Here is a 21,961-nt window from a genome sequence, read left to right on the forward strand (position 1 = left end):
AGAATGACAGCACAATATTCATTCATTCACTACTGTCACACTGATTAAAACCACCTTGTTATAGCTATCCACATGTCCTAAGGAATTTCGTTAGCTTCTGTGACTCTGAAACGAAATATTCTGTCTCAGAACAAACAAATGAATTATTCCTTCTACAGCACTCTCTACATTTATTCACTCTGACATTCAGTGCTAACATCGGCTGAAAAGAGCCCGACTCTGTAAACTCTATGGAGATCGTCAGCATGAGTGCATATACACTACATGATCGTTAGGTGATTAATCGGAAAAAATTGAACGGTACGACCAACCAAATGAGGCGATAATCATCTATTTGGGCAAACTTTTGACCATCATGTCACTACACACACTGACCCGACTTTCGAACGAGCAGTCGTATGTCGGCTGGTTGAGCCGATTATTGGACAAAAACCCTGTAGTGTGTACCCAGCTTATGGGAATGGAATTTGATGGTTTTACAATGAAGGCAAAAAGAGACGAGGCGGTATGGCATATGACTGTATACCAGCCACTTCCACCACTAGCTATAGCCATCACATATTTTTTTTTATAAATTCTGATTTTAATTATTTATGCATTATTTATATTTTTTCTTGTGATAATAATCCTCACATTGAACTTTTCAATACCACACCAAATACATATTTTTTAAAATGCATTACTTATCAGTTCTATATTACAAATGATCATATTTGACATGTTTAAATATGATGCTTAGTTTAATAAATGTTTAACTCACACAGCATAGAGAATGAGAACAAATATTAAAAAATGCATACAGGGTACAGTGCAAGAGACTTGAGAATTGTGCAACTTCATTATATTCAGAAAAAAATTATTCTAACTACGCTCAGCAAATGGATGTACTGGGAATTACATTTAGCATAAAAAACTAGAGGTGATCCATTCATAAAGAATGAGAATAACTGTTAGCAGATACTCCAACATGACCCCTTTCACCCAGTACAAAATGATCTGCTCCGAAATTCTCACCTAGATAACAAATGTGGTTATTTGGGAAGAATTAATTGATCGACAAGAAGCATGTTCATAAAACATCTGTTACTTATCTCAGGTAACTGCAATACTAAAATAAAGTAAGAAGTTTAGTGACGGAGTATTTTGTACCAGGTGAAGGGCGTCATGCTGGAGGGGCTGCAATAGGATCTTGCACAATACTTCACTAGCAATCAGGGTATCCCCAGTGATCTCTCTCCCGTTATTTAGGTACATCCATAACCCGTGTTTAGAACAGATGATTGTGGAAGTAGCAAACATGTTAAGCTAAAAAAGAAGAGGACAAATAGAAACACAAAAGTGCTACTTTGCATCTAAACAAGCTTAAAGCCTCTCAGATGTCCCTGGGTGTGGTATGTTTCTGGTGCATAATTGGACATTCAGACAAATAACAGGGAAGATTTAAGCTGGGTACACACTACAGAAATTTTGACCAACTTTTTATGCCAAGCGATTTTACATGCGAGCGATGGTCCGATCGCTCGGTCCATGGACTGCATACACACTAGCCTTGTTTAGGACGATAAAGGGAAGAGCGGACGTCCCTTTAGCGACTTTTTACAGCCATGTTGTCGTGAGCAATGACTGTAATTTCGTACTCACTGTTGTGGATCGGTCGGAAGTTTATACACACTACACAGCGGAAACGAGATTGGAACGAAAATATTAAACGGTACCACCAACCAAATAAGGAGATAATCGTCCATTTGGGCAGACTTTCGACAATCGTGTCACTGCACACACTGACCCGACTTTTGAACGAGCGGTCGTATGTCGGCTGTTTGAGCCAATTATTGAACGAAAACAGTGTAGTGTGTACCCAACTTTAGACACTGTACACCTTCTAAGTGATAACTTATGTTACTTATCATGTACAGCTAGAGATGAGCATAATCCAACAAATCTGAGCTTTACACTATACATCCATGTCAAGTCTCGGATTTACTGGAAATTACCCCTGCTTCTCAGATCTGAAACAAGGATAATTGTTCTTTACGGAAAATGTAGTCCTACCGAAGTCTGTGGGTATAACATTATATCAGAAGCACAACTACAATACCTAGAAGCCCATGAGGGAGCAAATGTTATTATTGGACCAATTTTTCAAGTCTTTATTACAATCATTATCATGTGCTATGGTCAATTTGTTTGTATGGTTTCTCATACTATGATGAATATGTTATTAAAGTAATTCTATCATTTTCAAATAAGCATTGCCCAAGCGATTGTATTGTGTTTCCGAAACACAAGCAATTTATTTAGCAAAAGCAATTTGTTTAGAAGTTCAATAAATAATTACAATACAATACAATATAGCGGATACATGATACCTATTAAAAGATGTTACATTAAAGCAGGAAAGTATGAAAACACCGAATACATTACATTTTCCTTATAGAGCTTCACCGACATCCATGGAACACAGCCATGCTCACATGTAGCCACGTTCAGAGAGAGAGAGAAAGAGCTGATAAAAAAGCTTGATAGTATCCGGTTTCAGTATAGAACATGTTTCCATTGGTTCAGGGTTCAGGACAGTCTAATGTAAATCAGGTCTTAGGTCAGTTCAAAGGATTTCTCTGGGAAGAGGGGATCACCTTCCCCCAACAGCTGAAAATATGTGCTTCTCAAGGAAACTGACCCAAACCAGTTATAAACAACTTAAAACACAATGCCATTTTGATCATTCAATCTTTTATCTTCCATAACTATTGATTGCAGGAAGCGATCGCAAAGCCAAAATTATAGGATGAGAGATAGTAATGTGCAGATCAAAATGACACTAAACATGATATATTTGCTAAATCCTGAGCCTTAGATACTTTTAAAGTGCTTTTAACATTATTATATTTAACTGTAAACTATATTACATTTGATTATAAACAAATGTGTTGTAAATAGTTCACCTTAAAATAGTTCCAAGTGAATGTGTAAGTGTATGTGTGCGTTATTTATCGTGCGATTGCGTCATAACAATTTCAATCAATATAGTTTATTTCATCCAATTATTCAACTTTGACAATGTGTATAAAGTTGGTCATGAATCTGTTGTGTTATACAATCCTGGGCATTTCAGAGGTGCTTCATTCTGCATTATTTTAGTGTTTATCTATAAATGGACTTTAAATTAGTGTAATATAAATGTATGTGATAGAAAATACTACCATATGGAAAAACAGCTTAAAATTGCATGATTTTATGGTTTTTGTAGCATTTTCATCAAATTTACTTTTTTTGGTCACATACAAAAACAAAAACAAAAAACAAAAACAAAACAACAGCATAGTTTTGCCAAATGCAAAACACAAAGTTTGTTTTGGAAATAACAAGTCACACCAACACAGCTTCTGGGGCATATTCAATTGTTGGCGTTACAGCCTAAAGTAATGCGCCCCGCACACTATTACAGTCCTTACGGTAATAGTGCGCGTAAATACCATTATTGCGGTACTTTTCACGCTGGATTTCAGCTTGCGGCTCAGGGAGCTGTGACCTGAAATCCGGCTTATTATTACCGTAATAATGATAATACTTTTTCCGCTGCGGAAAAAGTAAAAAATTGAATATGCCTGTCTGAGTTCTAACATCCTAGTGGTAAGGTAAGACATATGGGGTAACATATTGGAAGGGTGCAAAATTGTAAATGTGAAGTAACACAGTAATCAGCAATTAACTTAATTTGGTCCGTACAAACCATACTAATGAGAGTAAATGTCTAATTGGTTGCTATGGATTGCTCCACTTTAGAACCATAACAGTAAATGACCCTGAATGACATACATTTAAAACACGTTTTCACTTATACTCAAAATCAACAACTATTGTTTTAATGTATAGTTCTAATATGAGGATATTGTAATGTTAAACTACAAGCAACGATTGCTGTGACGTGGATTAGTATTCCCTAGGGCGCCAAGAGGAGGGGGGGAGCAGGTACAAAGTACCTGGGCCTGGAATTGTCTGGGGGCCCTGGCCTGACTGTTAGTGGGAGAATACACCCACCTAGTATAGCCATGCTCCTTTCTGTGGTTCTGGAAGAGGCCCCAAGACATTGTGCAGCTCACTTCCTAGCTCCCTTAGAGGCATATTTATCAAGGGTCCAAAAACTTTATATTTCATTGCAATAAAGCTTTTTGTTCACTCCGCCCAATATACCAAAGGGATACTGCTGGCGATAGAACTGCTACCCGTAAAGATAACCCTCGTATGCATTGGGAAGCCTATTTAATAAGAAGCGGTTCGGTATATATACTGCTGCAATATTTGTCTGGATAACAGATCAAAATCATTGAAAAAATGCTATATTCTGGTTTCTTCTTCTTTTTTTTCAAGTGTTCAATGGTATGTATATATATATATATATATATATATATATATATATACACACACACACACACACACACAAGTTAACCCGTGCATGATACCCATGCATTCTAGTCAAATCAAGCTACTTAAGGTGTTAAAAAGGTTCTTGTCATGCATTTGGGCCTAGCCCAGGCCTCCTCAGGGGAAGAGCGTTACTTCCCGACGCAAGCACCCTTTTTTTTTTAACGTGGTTTTGTCCACATGTCACCACCTCATCATTTTTCTCCATCACCTCATCCTTCATCTTCATCGTCACATCCTTCATCAAGCTACTTAAGGTGTTAAAAACTCCCCACTGTCACCCCCGACAACCACCAACCACTCCCAACTGTCACTTCTCCTTCAAGAAATATATAGGTCAGTGTATAACTCTGCCCAGCAGGTGGCGCTGCAGCTTGTTTTTTTTTTTTTTCCACACAGGCCACTAGGCATTTATATAGTAGATTATATATATATATATATATATATATATATATATATATATATATATATATATATATTTTGTAACAAAAGGGAGGCATTTAGCTGGCAATCTGTAAAGAAAGGGTGCAAGCAGGGGTGGGGCACTGTAGCTTTTAAATCGTGGGTTCCAGGTATTGCCGCTTTAAAACCGCTATTTTCACTGTCTCCATAGTATATAATGTCTTTTGGTACTGCAGCTGTTTAGGGCATTCAGATTTTACAAAGGAAGCTGATTTAAACCTTCGGACAAACTTCATATCTGATATATGGTAAATAGTGATTTAATTACTGCCGGGATTACACCCATCGTTATTCTCTTGTCGTTTAAAACCATGTCAGGGTTGACAGTGCCGCGCTAATGAGTACCAACGGCAAGCAGAGTAACATATTTGGGCAGCAGTGCATCGAGTTTAAGGATAAACAGGTGGAGGACATATGTATAACAAAATAATGGCATAGAGTCTTATTTAACTTACATGGTTTGAAAGTGCCTTTTCCCACAGCTACAAGGCCTGTCTGCAGTAAATGTGATCATACAGAAGCAGCTGATGGAAACTCCCTTTTAAAGGGAAGGTGGGAGTATCACCTGCCCATTAAGCTAGGGCTGTGGGAGGAGTTTCAGGTATAAAATCCTGTTTGTTTCACCGTTCAGTGTGACCCGAATCTAGAAAAGCTGGCTGGTGTCTAGAGAGCTGGTGTCTGTTTTATTCAGAAAGAAAAGAAAACTCCAAAATAAACTAACAAATTAAGACAAAACATAAAGAAGTTTCAACACAGTAACAGGCAGATATCAGGCTCTCTCTCAAAGCCCCTGTCCCCAGGCAGTGAGAGACTGACTGAGCTGCTTTTTAGCCTTTTACTAGCACCACTCAGGTGCAACTCCTGATTACCACCAGCTTAGACACAATAACATTTCCCTAAGCTTTTAAAAGAAGTAGGTTAGGAACCTATGTGAAATATACCTGCCCTCTGCTGTTTTGACTTAGGCCCGGAAAACTTGTAGCACCTACACAGAAAGACCCAAGACAATGCATCTGCATTAGCTAACTGTGTAAGATCCTTTCAGTGTTTTTTTTCTGCCCCTAAGTGTCCTGTTGTGATGTGGCCATGAGCTAGATCGAACATGGTTCTCCCATATGAGCGTGCAACTACCAGTTGTTCTATCACATCCTCATCCCTTTTTGTCATTTGGTACAGAAGCTCATTATGAATGGCCAAGTGTGGGTATGGCTCCACATTAATGACTTTTACATTTTCTCTGGCTTTCACTAGAGTGGGGTCTCTTAACTGCTCTGACATAAACAGGTCTTTCCTCACCTCAAGGTTAGGCATACTTTCAGTTCTGTCTATAGCTTCTCCTGCCCCCATAGGAAGTGATTTATGTTGGTCCTCATTATTTATTATCTTAGCAAATGGAAACGGCTCCATGAGTTCACAGGACACACCCATTGCCAGCAGACCATCAGTGCAGTCAAACGGCTCTATACTCTTCACACCTGAGACCACATGGGATTCCAATAACTTCCAAAAATGAGGAAACCCTCTCTCTATTATAGTATTATGCACCAAGAAAGGGACCAACCCAACCTATACAACCAATGAACCACAAGAGGTCTTAGTATTCTGTCACTGCTGAAGTAAATATTGAGTGTCACCATGCATACAAGTTACACCAACAGTTGTTCACTGCCATTTTGAGGAGTTTACTAACCCTGCTTTCACAAGGGTAATTAATCTTCTTGAGTCTAACAATGCCTCTATCTGGTTGCCCTCCATTTTATTTACACATATTTTTTTTCTGGCTCTGCCAGAGGTAAAACAGTATGACATTCAAAAGCAGCATCACATTGCATGGGTTCTTGCATGACCGGACAATTAGCCACAACATGTCCTGGCATAACACACCTGAAACATTTAATTGTTAAGACTTTGGTGTGGTTGAGGCCTTTCTGGCCTTACTGACCATCATCCAGGCCCAGTGTCAACGGTCTTCACTTTTAAGGGCTCTTAACCATCCAGTAACTTTTTCCCATAAAACAGTCTTACCAGGTAATGATGAAGTGTGTGGTCGCGAGTCTCATGGGCGCTGAGGCACAACCAACAGTTCCTCTGCCAGGAGATACCTCTCCACAAGCTCTCTCGACCAGTTTGTCAGCAGTCTGAAGGTCTCCATTACTCACCCAATTACGCAAAATCACGGGTAGAGACCTTAGATACCAGTCCATGACGACTCTTTCCACCATCTGTGGACTGGCTAACGTCTCAGGCTGTAATCACTTCTTGATCAGGTAAATGAGGTCGAGCATCTGTGAGCGAGGCGGCTTGTTCAAGGAGTAAATGCAGCAGCGCACTCATTGCGCACAAAATGCCATGTAACTCCCAGGTGAGTCAATTTCAATTTTTCATAGATTTGCAGCGCTCAGATCAAAAATAACTTTTTGAGGCACTCTGGCTAGAAACGGTGCCAACAGGTCAACCCACTGTTCTTTGGGCCAATCCTCACGCTCTGCAGTTCTTTCAGAGGTAGTAAGATGTGCCTCCATTTCATCAGCCATAGTCAATTTTTTCAGAAAGTGACTAGTTCGTCTGGTAGTGGAACTAGACACTGAGGTAGAGGACACGCTTTTAGCCACTGCTGTCAGCTGTTGTACTGTCACATTTCTGTGCTGAGAGCTGAAAATGACAGCTATAGAGCCCAGAGTATAGGGAAATCATATAATATTTATTGAGCAGATATGTTCCAGATAGTGCAGAAAATGGTACCGAACACTGCAGACACTGAACAATGGATCTCTGGGTTAGGCTGAAAGCAGGTAACTACACAACAAATAATACGGCTGGTGCAGGTGAACAGGCCAAGTGGAAAGAAACCAGGATATCGGCTAGCAGTTTGCAGAAGTCCCAGGGAAAAGGAGAACTAGGAGGAGTGACAAAAGAGAACAACATCAGGAACAGTAACATCAATGACCAGCAAAGGTGAACTGAGGGAGGCACATGTAATTAGGGAGAGAACTGGTGCAGTGATTAATGAGAGGACTAGGTTAACCCTGGTACAGAGGGAAGAGGCAAGGGTGCAGTAGCAGAATCTCTGGTGAGACAGTGGTACTGCAAGGCATATATAAATAACACCAAGTCCAATGTGATCCAGGAGACAGGAGCTGCCGAGAAAAAGCAGCATGCTGATGCGGTGCTGCAGTACAGACAAGGGCAGAACCTGACATTACCCATACCCCCTTAGGGCGGATTCCAGACACCACAATTCACCAAAAATGGTTAAAAAAGTCTGAATCGGTCCAATGTTGGTCGCCTGGCAGAGAAGTTCTCATCCAAGGGCGGAAAGGAGATAGATATTATGCCAGAGGGAAGTTGAGGCACCACAGAATCCACTCTCTTGTTTTTCACTTTCTTTTATTAGATTTCCTCGAAATGGGAGCCTGAACTAATTGAATGGAACATAATTGTATTTCCTGGACTGGGATGATAGAAAATATAGCCGGATGCACTGATGACCCGCAAGTTGGCATTGCGGGAGATGACACAAACTTGCCGATTACTGCCTCAGTAAAGAGTTACAAATCAGACAGGATGGGATTAATTCCAACAAAAAGAGTTTGTCCATTCCATGGCTTCTTCTCCAAAATTAGATAATAGGAACAGTACCTACCTTTTTGGGTTGTTAACAAGGCTAGGTACGGAGAAAAAATATGAAGCACAAAACCTCAGAAGGGCTCTAAGTTGGGAAAGGTTCCCATCAAAGTTAGGTGACGTCTCAAACTGGACACCCTTAGCAGGAGACGACTCAGACTGGACACCTTCGGCAGGAGGCAGCTCAGACTGGGCACCCTCGGCAGGAGACGCTCGGACTGAGCATACTTGAAGGACGGCACGGACTGGGCATCTTAGAGGATGGCCCAGACTGGGCATCTAGGAGGACGGACAATACTGGGCATCTAGGAGGACGGCCCATACTGGGCATCTAGGAGGACGGCCCATACTGGGCACACTTGTAACGGACAGCACTAGGAAAAGCCTCAGACCGGAAATCACCAAGAAGTAACTCGGGATGAACCGCCTAAAGTGGCAACTCAAGCTGCACCGCCTAAAGTGGCAACTCGGGCTGCACCGCCTTAAGTGGCGACTCAGGATGCACCTCCTTAAGCGGTTACTCGAGCCTCACCACATTAAGTGGCGACTCGGGCTGAATCAAGGAGCGAAGACAAAGGCTGACAGCTTGAAACTGGAGGTGGAGGCTGACAGCTTAGAACTGGAAGCAGGGGAAGGCAGTTTGGAACTGGAGACAGAGGCTGGCGGCTTGGAACTGGAGACAGAGGCTGGCGGCTTGGAACTGGAGACAGAGGCTGGCGGCTTGGAACTGGAGACAGAGGCTGGCGGCTTGGAACTGGAGACAGAGGCTGGCGGCTTGGAACTGGAGACAGAGGCTGGCGGCTTGGAACTGGAGACAGAGGCTGGCGGCTTGGAACTGGAGACAGAGGCTGGCGGCTTGGAACTGGAGACAGAGGCTGGCGGCTTGGAACTGGAGACAGAGGCTGGCGGCTTGGAACTGGAGACAGAGGCTGGCGGCTTGGAACTGGAGACAGAGGCTGGCGGCTTGGAACTGGAGACAGAGGCTGGCGGCTTGGAACTGGAGACAGAGGCTGGCGGCTTGGAACTGGAGACAGAGGCTGGCGGCTTGGAACTGGAGACAGAGGCTGGCGGCTTGGAACTGGAGACAGACGCTGGCGGCTTGGAACTGGAGACAGACGCTGGCGGCTTGGAACTGGAGACAGACGCTGGCGGCTTGGAACTGGAGACAGACGCTGGCGGCTTGGAACTGGAGACAGACGCTGGCGGCTTGGAACTGGAGACAGAGGCTGGCGGCTTGGAACTGGAGACAGAGGCTGGCGGCTTGGCACTGGAGACAGAGGCTGGCGGCTTGGCACTGGAGACAGAGGCTGGCAGGTTGGCACTGGAGACAGAGGCTGGCAGCTTGAAACTCGCACATCGGGACAGGCGGCTGAAACTGGCACCTCATGAAAGCAACTGGAAATAGCACCTCAGGGCAAGTGGCTGGAAATGACGCCTCAGGGCAAGCGGCTGGAACTGACACCTCAAAACTGGCAGCAGAAGCTGGCACCTCAGGACTGGCGGCTGCAGCAGGCACTTCAAGACAGGGGACTGGAGCTGGCACCTTGAGACAGGGGACTGGAGCTGGCATGGTATAGTAAAAGCATATAATATTTATTAAGCAGATATGATCCAGATTATGCAGAAAATAATACAAACCGAATATTGGAAACACTGAATAATGCATCTCTGTGTAAGGCTGAAAGCAGGTAACAACAAATAATACGGCTGGTGCAGGTGAACAGGCTGAGTGGAAAGAAACCAGGATGTCAGTTAGCAGCTTAGAGTAGTTCCAGGGAACAGAAGAATTAACAAGAGTGACAAATGAGAACAAGAGAGCAACAATATCAGGAACAGCAACATCAATGACCAGCAAAGGTGAACTGAGGCAGGGAGGCATAAATAGGGAGAGAACAGGTGCAGTAATTAATGAGAGCAGCAGGTTAACACCTGTACTCGCTTTCACCCAGGACACGTATCATGTTGTAAACCAGGCCTGTCCAACCTGAGGCCCTCCAGATGTTTGTGAAACTACAAGTCCCAGCATGCCCTTCTAGCAATCAACAGGTTGTCTATTGGCAAAGCATGCTGGGGCTTGTAGTTTCACAACATCTGGAGGGCCGCAGGTTGGACAGGCCTGTTTTAAACAGTCTCTACAGAGTATCACTCCCAGAATTTTATTTTCAAAGCCGGCTCAGGCCTGCTGCTGCTTTCAACATGCGAAAATCTTTTACTGCAAACTTTTTTTCCATCAAAAAAGGAGGGTCCAATAACATCTCTTACCAATAACATTTCCCTGGCATTTTAAAACAAGTATGTTAAGAACCTAGGGGAAATATACCTGCCCTCAAGCACTAATCCAGTGATTTTGTCACATTACATATACAGTGGTCAAAGTGGACATTTAGAAGTGGTGGTATCTATAATATAAATGGCTAGTGGCGTGTGTTAGTCTGTCTGTGTGTGGGAAAAAAAAACAACCAAGCTGCAGCGCCACCTGCTGGGCAGAGTTATACACTGACCTATATATTTCTTGAAGGAGAAGTGACAGTTGGGAGTGGTTGGTGGTTGCCGGGGGTGACAGTGGGGAGTTTTTAACACCTTAAGTAGCTTGATTTCACTAGAATGCATGAGTATCATGCACGGGTTAACTGACCTACTAAATTCTTAGTGTGTGTGGAAAAAAAAAACTCAAAAAGGGCTGAAATTTGGTATACTGACATTATTGACGAATTGAGGGGTCAAACTCATTTTCGTGAGGTAATTTTACTTCATGAACACACATGTGTACAGTGGCGGATCCAGGGAGGTGCGATCGGGGCAATCGCCCCCCCCCCCTAGCAGGGGTTTGCTGCCGACGGCTGCACACTATGTGCAGGTCCGTTTGGCAGTGACAGTGTGCTGCCCGGCTGCTCGGATTGTGTTTTTAACACAATCAGAGCAGCCAGGCAGCACACTGTCCCTGCCTGTCACTGCCGAGCGGACCTGCACATACTGTGCAGCCCCCGGCAGCCTCAGAAGTCGGAAAGAGGGCGGGGCCTAAATCGCCCCGCCCTAACATCCCCCCGGCGAGCAAACATTTTCTAGATCCGCCCCTGCATGTGTAGCGGCGTGTGTTAGTGTGTGTGTGTGTCTGTGGAAAAAACTATTTTCTCAGAAAGGGCTCATCCGAATGACCTGAAATTTGGTATACTGACATTATTTGACAAAAAAATGCATGAGTATCATGCACGGGTTAACTTGTGAAAAATATAAAGGGATCGTAAGTAAATGGAATTTGCCAGTAGGAAAGTGGTGGTATACACCCCCCAGTCTGACTGCTGTTTGTGTCTATGTTAGTGAATATCTTTCACAGTTATTTAGTATCGAAAAAAGTAACCTATTATACCACATAGTGACAACACGACAATGTGACAAAACAACAGAGTGACAAATGCTGAAAACATAAATTCTTGGTTGTAAACAATTGTTTGACTGGTGGAAGGAAATCTCGCAGCAACACGACATAATGACAACATGACAAAGCAGCAAATCTTACTTTCTAAATACCACTTTACCAACTGTTACACATTACAAATCGGGTGACCAGGTGACCCTGCTTTTATATATATATATATATATATATATATATATATATATATATATACATATTGTGAAAAGCGTGCAGACAGATGGCTCCTTACACAGGTTTCTGCTGAACCACTTTGATGTTTATATACTTGTCAGGATGGATGAACAGTCTTGGTAGTGTCTTCAGCAACCAAATCAGACATACAAAGAAGTAAACACAGTCCCATAGCCCTAAACTCTGGCTATCACAGCTAGGTCCCTAACTGGTCATTGGCAACTTATTGGCTTCAGTCTCCCACCCAGAACACAGGATAGCTGTTCATGCCTCCTCCCCAACACTGCTCTATCTGATTCCTTGATTGCTTAGACACAGGTGCTTCACCTGGTCTGCTGTGCTGTGTGTATTCGTGCAGATTCAACCCTCCCTGCACCTATAGGCAGTGGTTTCCCAGGGAAACCATCACTCTTTCCTCCACTAGAAGGTGGCAAAGTATCTCAATTGCATAGTATATATATATATATATATATATATATATATATATACACACACATATATGTATATATACACACACAGACACAGTGGTTGAAATAGACATTTGAAGTGGTGGTATGGAGAATGATAGTTTTACAATCAAAGCATTTTTTAAAAACACATTTTTTGAAAGTGGATTTGTAATTTACATTTGAAGGTGCCGTTAAGATGCTAAAATTTAGTCTGAATTGACTGCACAGTATAAGTCATTCTGGAACCATTTTATGGATACAACTTACCTCAAGTTTAATGAATGAAAATAAACCAACAGACAGCATCTAAATATAACAAGTTATATATAAAATGAAACTCAAAACAAGTGTACACCCTTCCTTATTTCCTCAGACATTTTTATAGTACGATGAAGACAGGAAAGGAAGTAAACTTTTCTACACAACAATCACTGACTTCATTAACTCTGACATTGTTGAAGTTACCAAATGGCAAACAAATACAAATGTTTTATTAAACAAGCAAGAAAATTAAAATTGAAAGTACCGTATATACTCGAGTATAAGTCAACCCGAATATAAGCCGCGGCACTTAATTTACCACAAAAAACTGGGAAAACGTATTGACTCGAGTATAAGCCTAGGGTGGGAAATGCAGCAGCTACTGGTAAATTTCAAAAATAAAAACAGTGCTGGATATCGTTAACACTGGGCTCCCAATAATACAAACGTGAGGTTGTAAATAAATATATCAAAATTTACTGTTATTAAACATCAATAAAATTATATAAATACATAATATATACCCATATCCTAATAAATTGTACACAAATGGTTAAACTAAACCCTTTGCACTTGGTATCAAGCCTAATAGGTGAACACAGATATAAATAACATTCACTAAAGACAACTCAGATCATTAATATAGAAATCAATGAGACAGTCTGTGGATACTAAATACATGTGCCAGTTCCATTTATTCTCCTTTAGAAGGTGATGAGCAGTTACTCCTAAGTGTTCAGAACAGTACAGTAATTTAGGCTTTAGTAATGCAAAAGATGCTGCTGATAAAATAGCTCAGATAAAGATAAGTTTGATTTTGTTTGCTGGAAAAAACATTTTAACAGAACAATACAATTTGCTTTGTGTGATTTAACCCTTATTATACTTGAAGTTTGGGATGTTTTTAGACTTTTCAATGATTTCACAGTTATGCAAAGGAATCTTCAGACACTTATTAATAGGTGACACAAAATGAAAATATTGGACTTTAGAAAACTGATGCAAATAATTGCAGTGGACAAGTCAGGGTACTCTGACCAGCGGGGCTAGATGGAAATGTCCCGGTCTTTAGCTTTGACTGACAGGCTCCTTTTCATTTAACTTTATTGTTCCTTGTGCAATGAACACACAAAAATGGGCTACAATAAAATGGTGGCTGACAGTGATCCACAGAGGCTGCAGATGCCTGCAGATGAGCAGGGGAGACTGGAGAACGGAGACCAGGTAAGTGGGACTCGAGTATAAGCCGAGGGGGGCTTTTTTCAGCACAAAAAATATGCTGAAAAACTCGGCTTATACACGAGTATATACGGTATATCAACATTGTAATTTAAATTGTAACGTATATATTTTTAATCTGTAACATAATAAAACTTTTAGAATAGTTTAAAAATATTCTGCACTTCCATTGATTGAGCATAGAATTAAATGAGTGTGTCTCAAATTAGGAAAGGCCAGCGCAGCTATTAGGCACAATGGATGGCCACTGAGAGCAACAACATTTAGGGGGCGCCTAAAACACTGAATAAGTGATGTCATATAGCTCATGTAAGGGTTTCGTTTTCTCTGCAGTGTCCCTGCACTGACCACCGACCACCCCAGGGCTTTGGATTAAACACATCTTCCATCCTCATTAGTTGACAATTCTCCCGATTTAGGTGGGACAGTCCCAATTATGAGGGGCTGTCCTGACATCTTGACAGTGAGGTACATTTGCCATATCTGCTGGGAATGCTGGTAACAGTGGTGAGCGGGTTCCACACACACCTACCCTGGTGCGTGCAGCAGTTCAAGTGTTCCCTGCCTATCGTTTCCTTCCTACGGTGTACGAGTGAGATAGGAATGGGTTACAGGGTGGAGAATGAGGTAGTGGAGATGAAATACAGGTTGATTGGTGCCTGTTAGTATTCATGGATGGATATTACTACATGGAAATGTAAATCCTAAACAACTTAAATAAATTAAGCAATTTCATGAATAAAATGTAATAAATGCAATTTAAGGGGTTGGAGGGCTAAAGCTATGACCAGAGTGACTGGTACCCTAGTACTGACCCTGAGAGTAGGGCACACATTTAGCTTTAATATAATCCTTGTTAGTTAATAATTAAATACTTGTGATATATTAAGTGTTGAAACTGTCCAGCATAAAGGCTCAAACCTTTATTTTCTTGTCTCTACTCACTCTATCCACATTGGAACATCTGAAAGCACCCACTGTGATCTTTGAAAATGTGCCAGACACCACTCTTCAAAAAAATACAAAATACACAAAAGGAATACTAACAATATGAATATTTAATGTGTAATATCAAAAGCATAGTGAAATAAATTTCACACTCATATATATCTCCTCTTATTTAAAATCACACAAATTGCATCTATAATTTATCGGAACTAATTCCTACATTTTATGAAAATAATTTTTGAGAAGTTGAAAATTGGAGGGCATATCTGTCAACAACACCTGCAAGGCTGGCCTGGTAAAGTGGTAAGTTAGCCCTCACAGCTCTGGGTCACTATCACTTGGACAACTATATTATTGCTCAGCGGCCTCTGGAAGACAAAATCAGTTATCACCGGCATTTATCATAAGTGCAGGTGATAACGGAGTTTTATTAAATTAAAAAAAAAAATCTATCTTTTGCCCAGGTGGGACTCTCTATAATACATAGGCCCCTGGGTGCCAAAGTGGGTAGTGCCAACAGTCCTGCTATCACTTTTTTAGAAACAGATATTGACTGCAAACAGCTAAGCTAACAAAAAAAAAAAATCTGGGCTAAGAGTGGAGTGATCACCCCACAGTGATGTGGGGTGTTATTTTAATTAACCACAGTATACAACAGTTTATTTAACAGCTAAAAAAAATTCTAAACAAACTAAAGAGCAGGTTAGATGTTGATCTTTGTGTCAAGCAGAGGTAAGCTACACACATGTGCAAAAGGTGCATAAAAAGTACATCAATAGCGCTCATATATTTTTTATGTGCTTTGAACTATTTTTGTTATGCTGAACAGGATTCCATTTATAAAACTGAATATAGTCCTGCTCAGTGGACGAAAAATATATGTCCCTCAAAATTAGCAATTCAAATCTATGCACATATGTAGATCTCCCAACATTTGTGCTTATACATTCTTTGTGATTATAGTCCTTCTACGCGGCATAGACAGTCAGCTCAAATTTGGACTGTCCTGCTTAAATCCTAGTGTAACTTCCAATGGAGCCCCAGGAGCTCATCAAAGGGAACTGGATATAAATTTATTAGCATTATCACTTTAAATCACAGTATAATAACCTTACATTATGTTTTTTGTCGCTCCAAGTGTTTCTGGTGGATTTGGATGCATTACTGCACGGTGGACCCTCGTTTCACTGGTGGTGTTCCTCGCAGTTGCATGTAACCTATTCATGGCCGGCAGGAACACATTAAACGGGGTAAGTAGGGCAGGGGGGGCCCAAGACTGAGGGGCACTACCCACCCCCCCTACCTGCCATCCCCGCTTGTCTGCTGACACAAAAAAAAATTAGAAAGAAAAAACGAGGCAGCGCCGGCGCCCTCCTTCCCCTCCACTCTGCCCTTTCTCACTGACAGTGTCGGGTGTGACGTCATCGCATCCTGACACTGTCAGTGAGGAGCGTGCAGAGAGGAGCAGCGCACCGAGCCAGGAACAGAAGACAGAAGAAGAGAAGAAGCCAGAAGAAGGTCATAAAAAGGTAAGTAAATAATGGAGGGGTCAGCAGAGGTTGAAAAAGAAGAGGGGGGGAGCTAGGTTGAAAAAGGAGGGGGGGCAACAAGGTTGAAAAAGGAGAGGGGGGATACAGCAAGGTTGAATAAGGAGAGGGGGGCTTACAGCAAAGTTGAAAAAGGAGAGGGATGAGAGCAAGGTTGAAAAAGGAGAAGGGGGTCAGCAAGGTTGAAAAAGAAGAGGGGGAACAGCGTGTGATTGAGGAGAGGGGAGGCAGCGTGTGATAGAGGCCAGGGGGCAGAGTTTAGTGAAGGAGAGGGGGGGCAGCAGGTAATGGATGGGAGAGGGGGCAGTGTGTGATGGAGGAAAGGGAGGCAGCAATGTGGATGAGGAGAGGGGGGGCAGCAATGTGGATGAGGAGAGGGGGGGCAGCGTGTGATGGAGGAGGGGAGGGAAAGCGTCTGGTGGAGGAGAGGGGGGCAGCGTGTGGTGGAGGAGATGGGGGTAGCGATGTGGATGAGGAGGGGGGCAGCAATGTGGATGAGGAGAGGGGGGCAGCAATGTGGATGAGGAGAGGGGGCAGCAATGTGGATGAGGAGAGGGGGGCAGCGTGTGATGGAGAAGAGGGGGCAGCAATGTGGATGAGAAGAGGTGGGAACAGCGTGTGATGGAGGAGGGGAGAGAAAGCGTCTGGTGGAGGAGAGGGGGGCAGCGTGTGGTGGAGGAGAGGGGAGCAGCAATGTGGATGAGGAGAGGGGGGGCAGCGTGTGGTGGAGAAGAGGGGGCAGCAATGTGGATGAGAAGAGGTGGAACCAGCGTGTGATGGAGGAGGGGAGAGAAAGCGTCTGGTGGAGGAGAGGGGGCAAGCGTGTGGTGGAGGAGAGGGGAGCAGCAATGTGGATGAGGAGAGGGGGGGCAGCGTGTGATGGAGAAGAGGGGGCAGCAATGTGGATGAGAAGAGGTGGGAGCAGCGTGTGATGGAGGAGGGGAGAGAAAGCGTCTGGTGGAGGAGAGGGGGGCAGCGTGTGGTGGAGGAGAGGGGAGCAGCAATGTGGATGAGGAGAGGGGGGGCAGCGTGTGGTGGAGAAGAGGGGGCAGCAATGTGGATGAGAAGAGGTGGGAACAGCGTGTGATGGAGGAGGGGAGAGAAAGCGTCTGGTGGAGGAGAGGGGGGCAGCGTGTGGTGGAGTAGATGGGGTAGCGATGTGAATGAGGAGAGGGGGGCAGCAATGTGGATGAGGAGAGGGGGGCAGCAATGTGGATGAGGAGAGGGGGGCAGCAATGTGGATGAGGAGAGGGGGCAGCAATGTGGATGAGGAGAGGGGGGCAGCGTGTGATGGAGGAGAGGGGGGCAGCATGTGACAAGGGGGCACCGTGTGATGAAGGAGGGAGCACTGTGTGATGAAGGGAGCACAACCAAACTAATTTTCCAAAAATTTAAAATCGCATTACAAAGAATACATATTCTTCATTTATATTATTCATAAAGCAATTTGCTGTTTAATGTATGTATTTGTATTACTCTCTTTATTAAAGTATTATTATATGATTTGTACTAAAAGGAAAAAGCATTATTGAATGAACAAATAGTTTATAAAATTTATTTTTTGCAGGGGGGCGCCCGACATGCTAGTACTGGCCCTGAACATATGAAACAAAACTGTAGGGTAAGAGACCTCACAATAACGTATTTTATTTGTAATAATTTAACTCCAATGACGATTTTCCATCAGGCAAAAGCAAATGAAAATCTCTAGTGGAAGATATTTTAAATTGATGAATACAGACGTATCAGATAAATTTGGATGGTGCTACTGCCTTGAAGGAATTACTAATTAGTGCAAACCTGAAAAGGGGAACAGTGTGATGAAGGGGTACAGCGGATCAGATGTGATAAGTCTCTTTTCTCAGCTAGGCAGGGGGATGGTGTTATGTGATCGCCACATTCCTAGCTTGAAGGCACACAAGAAGGTTCCTGTGTGTCCGAGTTAAAAATAGTCTGGAAATGTGCCAATTATACAGTTCTTTGTTAATTTACAGATTAATATATATTTGTTATGTTTATTGTTACATAATGCATCCCCAAACTCATTGCTTTTCGTGAGTAGAGCTTCCTCTAAATCTAAACATTAATCATCATCATCATCTGTTATTTATATAGCCCCACTAATTCCGCAGCGCTGTACAGAGAACGTACTCACATCAGTCCCTGGCCCAATAGAGCTTACAGTCTACCTTCCCTAATACACACAGACTAGGGTCAATTTGATTGCAGCCAATTAACCTACTAGTATGTTTTTGGATTGTGGAAGGAAACCGGAGCACCCGGAGGAAACCCACGCAAACACGGGGAGAACATACAAACTCCACACAGATAAGGCCATGGTTGGGAATTGAACTCATGACCACAGTGTTGGGAGGCAGAAGTGCTAACCACTAAATATGTAAAGGTATCTGTGTTGAAGCTATGATATGCTGTTTGTAAGGAAAATAGGTCTATCTTCTTGCAAAACCAGGGAAGGAATAAGTTGTGCATGTTCATAAAGGCTTTGTGAATTGGCGTAGGCAACCTAATTCTGACTAGTTGTCTCAGTACAGTCTACTTCTTCTTCTATATTGGCCACCCTGCTCAAACATCCACTAAGATTGGTGCAGTACTTCAACAGTTTATTTGAATTTATGGCAGAGGGGGAAACTGGTTTTAGACCTATATAAAGAGAACATGTTGCTGTATATGTTGTGTTTAATCTTGTACTGCTGAATGTTCATGAGCTAAACACCAGAACTGGCGAGGAGTTATGGCATTGGCTCCCACTTGACTGAAGAATCAGATGACTACTGGAGGATGGGCAAGTCTTCTTTCTTCATAATGGTCTCTGAGGGTCTTGTGGATCTTTAATAGCTCTTTCTTAAAAGCTCTATAATTGCTGTGTATGTATTTACCCCTATGCCTAATAGTGCTGTATTCACTATTGTTATACCTTTTTATTATAAATCTCAAATATTTTATAACTGGACATTTGCCTGGGTGCGAGGTATGTTCCCACATCCGCGACACTGAGGGGCTGAAGGTAGCCAGTAATACTGACTTGTTATACTCTCCACTGGTTGGCCAAGGCAAAATAGCCATAGGGTACCATGGTATCATGACACAGACCTCAAAGGGCTTCCTTAATTTAGAGAGAACTATTACCTGACATTTTACAATGCAGTGTTGCCCACATTGTGTCACACAAATTATGGTGTTCAAGAAGTGGGGCATGGGACACACAAACCACATGTGGTTTTTGTGTCCCATGCGATATGATTCAGGCCGGAATCAAGGACATGAGAAGAACTAGCACCCCTTCAACATTATATATAAAACTGCACAGATAGCATCAAATCACTAATTGGGAGTCATGTGGTTTGGCTTTGTCATTGATTATAAAGATTCTAGTGGTAAGCAGCCTGTGCCATACAAATTTGCTATACGTTGCTGGTTAGACAATTTAAATACAAAATGTGTTTGATCAATGCAGAAAGCGCTACTAAGATGTATTTTCCTATTAATGTTTTAGACCTCCACTAACAGCAACTTGTGTCTTCTTTTTCAAGTTGAAATCCTTTCTACAAAATCAGAATTCCCAGAGGAAAGAAGCCTTACAGGCCAAGAAGGGCAAAGCCCACCCAGCTACACACCAAGAAGGACAGAGCAAGATCTTCATCCTTTAAAGCCAACAAGAGCCATTAACATAAACAAAGTTCTGCTTCCACTTTCTTAACCGCCTCAAAATATGAAGCAAAAACAAAGGCATCAACCAAAACTATGAAAGGAACATAAACATTGACTTTGATGTAATGAAATGTGATGAGCATACTGTATAAGGATTTGTATAAAAAAAAATGGGTAGAAACTACATAAAATAACAAGTTTCAGATGAACCTCAAGAGGATTTCTGAGCCCTTGGGATATTTACATGACCAGCGATCCTTTAATCTATGTGTAATGTACAGTATGCTGCACGTGTAATCATCTGTATTCTCCTCTTAGCAGATGTCAACTCTAATGTATGGACTGTGGATACGGTTTTGGAAACTAATGTTTTTGCTGATCACACTGTGCCATTGTACCTTGGCACTGGCAGACCCAAGAGTTCATCAACAAAAACTATGGATGACTTGGTGTAATACCAAACAAGAATTACTATTATGAGATTATACATGAATTTAGTGAGGGTGCTGTGTGTATATATATATATATATATATATATATATATATATATCTTTAAATGCCACCACACATTGCTTCTTCTCCTCTCTCATTGCTACCCTTATCACCCCCTATCACATCTATCTTTGCCGCCCTTCATATCTATTATTGTCATGCTCATTGCCCCCTACCATATCTCATTGCCATGCTAACTGCCCTTTCTCATTGCCAACCTATTTGTCTCCTCTCATTGCCACTCTCATTGCTCCCTCTCAACTTTCTCATTTTCCTCTTCATTTCCTTTTGTCATTGCCATCTTAATTGTCCACTCTTATATCTCTCATTGCCCCCTCTCAAGTCTCTTATTGCCACCCTCACTGCCCCCTCTCAGTGCCATCGCTCGTTGCCCCTTCTCATGACCATTCAGCCGCCACTCTGCAAGTCAGTGAGGAAGACTGAACAAGCTTCCTCTCTGAGTATATTTGATTAACACACAACAGTGCCGGTACATGTGCATAACATTCTAATTAAGTGCCATAACTCAATAGTTTTTTTCAAACATTTACAGTATATGAATTAGTCTCAGCATTACTTTAATATACACAAAGTTATTACCAAACAACTTCTTGCTGCTGATCACTGATACTCGGTGCTCTGAGGATATTGTGCTGCTGTCAGGTTAGACTCGTGCATGCAAAAATAGTGATGCAGGGGGGAATTCTGGAAAAAAAAAAACACCCACCTTATAAGTGCACCCTGCTCATAACATATTCACATGAATTAACAGGTCACAGAATGCCACAAAATTAGTACACTCATATCCTGAAATACAGTGTTGCTGTATATTTGCACGTCGGCGCATATGTTAATAAAGAACCCTTTTAACCCGATGAAACGCCTAGCTGTATACTTGTCTAATAAACATTAGTAAATTATAGCAGCAATTCCACAAATACGTTTTTTTCTTAACTTTAATTAGCAAGTTAAGTACCTTTTAAGCACACATTAGCAATCCTGCTACAAATCATTATTTCCTTTCACAATCTCTCTGGAGGAAAGCAGGTGTGGCTGCCAGACACTGACATCATTAGTTTTTTCTTGTGTTTTGTTGTTAAAATGAGAATGACGAGCTAGATAGTGAAAAAGAGGTTTAAATATGACATTGCAACTATAGATTAATAGTATTATACATGAGACTATCTTTACCTACATAATTATGATACAATTATGATATATTGTTGTATTTTTAGTGATCA

General features: G+C 42.1%; 1 long non-coding RNA gene across 1 annotated transcript; it reads left to right on the top strand.

Moving 5' to 3' along the window:
- Window positions 1-13,970: 13,970 nt before the first annotated feature.
- LOC142140454 (uncharacterized) lies at window positions 13,971-21,600 on the top strand. The gene is made up of 3 exons (XR_012688489.1): window positions 13,971-14,049; window positions 18,127-18,180; window positions 20,111-21,600. It is a non-coding gene; the product is annotated as an uncharacterized LOC142140454 (long non-coding RNA).
- The last annotated feature ends 361 nt before the right edge of the window (window positions 21,601-21,961 follow it).

The sequence above is a fragment of the Mixophyes fleayi genome, chromosome 2, assembly GCF_038048845.1.
Source record: "Mixophyes fleayi isolate aMixFle1 chromosome 2, aMixFle1.hap1, whole genome shotgun sequence".
NCBI classification, from domain to species: Eukaryota; Metazoa; Chordata; class Amphibia; order Anura; family Limnodynastidae; genus Mixophyes; species Mixophyes fleayi.